We start from the raw sequence: 2,621 nt of genomic DNA, 5'->3' as shown, positions 1-2,621 counted from the left end.
AAAAAAAAAAAAAAAAAAAAAAAAGAAAGAAAGAAAGAAAAAAGTTTTTTTAATAAAAAGGACTTAATGGGGGAAAAACCCCAACACCTAAATTGTAAAACCTTCCAGATTTATTTGAATACTTTGATATTTTGTTTGATTGGTTTTGTTGGAATTTTCCGTGAAAACCCTGATGAAAACTGGGGATTTTAAGCAGAGTGAAGATTTTATATAAAAACACCTCAGTTTAAAAGGAGATTTGGTGCTGTGTGTATTTACCTCCAAGGAAAGGTGGCAGCCAAACAAATCCCGATGGACTGGGGACTTTAAAACCAAGCCTTTAGCTACACTCTAAAGAAAGTTAAAGATAAATCTTGGGCGGTATATCCTTTCTGCCTGCAGCCCTGGCCTTGATCAGGGCCCTGTACAAGGAAGGTCTTCCCTTTCCAGTCTCAAAATAATGCAGGTTTTTTGAGTTTTCAATGCTTCTTTATTCTAACGTCAAATACACCAGGCATGGTCGGATACTTCGTATTACAGGTAACCTAAATAATGCGTTTAAGGACAAAGACTTAATGAATCTTTGGGTTTGAGAGCAGAAAGTAGGTGAACATCTCTGTCAGTCCGGCAGCATTTTAGGGATTCTTCGGTGCTTTCGACGCTTATCAGTGATTTAGGTGAGGATCCAGCCTGCACACTCTCCTTATTAAGCAGAATATAGCCCTAAACATATTTTTTTTTTTTTTTTTTTTTTTTTTTTTTTTTTAAGAAATGGTGCAATTGATAGCTGCTATTTCAACGGTGATGGCACTTTTAAAAATAAAAGGCAAGCACGCGAAAGACATCGAAACGCGGGTCGTTTCCCTACCAAGCATCCCCCACCACATCACCCCGAGCTTGATGTCCTCCCCCCACCGAAGCTCCGGGGTGACTCGGTGGGAAGCGCTCCCGAAAGCCCCGCACCCGGTCCCGGGAGGGGCTGACATTGCCAGTAACCTTTTCTATAAGCGACAGCGGGCACTGTCCTCCGCCTGAGCATCCCTCCTCCTCCTCTTCCTCCTCCGGCTGCATGGGACGAGCTGGGGGAGCCGGGGTGAGGACAGAGAGCCTCGCCGCTCCCCGGTGCCCGCTCCAGCACTGCCCGACCCGGAGCTCTCCCCGGCACCAGGCCGGGTCCTGCCGGGACGGATCCAAGGCCAAAAATTCCTGTCTCATTCGCAGGTTCCCCCCGAGGGACTCCCTGCGCTCCGGCTCCCTCGGCAAGGGCTCGGTTAGCATCACTCAATGAACTCCCCCATCTCCGGCAATCCTACCCAGACCTTTAAAGTGGGGCTTCTCGTTCCCGGCGGTATTTTTAAAATGTAATTCTTAACACCAATCAAAGGTTTAAAAAATACGTATTCACACCTTTGTTGCGGTTGGAAACTCAAGTCTAAATAAATAATCCCCAGGGACTGAGATTCTGGGACCCAGAATACCTGGGAGTGACTGCTGATTTGAGGGTGTACAGACACGCATATTTTTGGGGGGATAGTGTATTTTTGCTTCTGCTCGGGGGGAGGATGTCCTGTCCGTAGGCCAGAGAGCACACCGTGTCAGTGCAGGCCGTCGGGCCGTTATGGATTGCTGGCGGTAATTTTGGTTAATCTTTTTAGAAGTGCCGTTTTATCCCTCGTCTCCAGTGGGTTCATTTCTGCAGGGATAATTCAGTCTACCTTAGCAAGGGTCAGAGCCGTGACCTAAATTAAGGTAGTTATCATTGCTGGCTATTAATGACCCTATTATACGGGGGTGGGGGGCTAAAGCGTGAGGTGTGTGGGATAAAGGGGGCAAAAAAAAGCAGAGCGCCCGAGCGCCCACCCAGCCTCGCAGACATCTCTAATGAACGGGGGCCGAGCCAGGAGCCTGGGCACCCCAGGACCCTGTGCTTTCCCGGGGAGCCCATCCTGGCCGCGCCACCGGGTCCCCCGAGGGTGGGGGTGTCCATCCTGGGGGTCCCGGTCACGTTGCGGAGACAAAGCCCGGCCCGGCCCGGCTGTAAAGCTGCCCCGGAGCGGCGGGGCGGGGGGAAAGCTCCGGGGTCTCGGTCACGAATGAAGGTCCCGAGGGGGTGCGAAAGGGACGGAGAGCCCCCCTTGGAGCTGATGTCTCTCTCCCTCGGTGCTGGTGGCACAGGGCAAGGAGCCCCCGGGCCCTTCCCCAGTCAGGGACAAACGGGTTCCCCCCGGACTGTGCCAAATAGAGACCCCAGCGCTCACAGCTGGAGAGGACGCAGAGCTACTGGGGCTGGTCTGGTTTTCCCCGGCGGGTCAACCTTAAAATGGTTAACACAGGGTTCCTGGGTCCATTTCGCTGTTGCCTTTTCTTTCTCTTCCTCTCCCCTCCCAGCAGAGCTACCAGCATCTCCCCATCCGGGCCGTTTTCCGGGGAACAAAGGCTGGGGACCTGGGGGACAGCCCCTCGCCCCTGCGAGCTGCTCTTGCTGCTCTTAATGAGGATTCATTTCTTTAGCCTACAGTCCTGGCTTTCATTATGGAGCCTGTCTCTCTCTGTTCGTGGTCATTAGGCTGCAGCCCAGTAACTCCCTCGCCTGATCATGTGCATGCTTAAAAAAAAAAAAAAAAAAAAAAAAAAAAAAAAAA

The sequence above is a fragment of the Athene cunicularia genome (assembly GCF_003259725.1).
Source record: "Athene cunicularia isolate RWA chromosome 5 unlocalized genomic scaffold, athCun1 chr5_part1, whole genome shotgun sequence".
Lineage (NCBI taxonomy): Eukaryota > Metazoa > Chordata > Aves > Strigiformes > Strigidae > Athene > Athene cunicularia.
Note: the sequence above shows the minus strand (reverse complement) of the source record.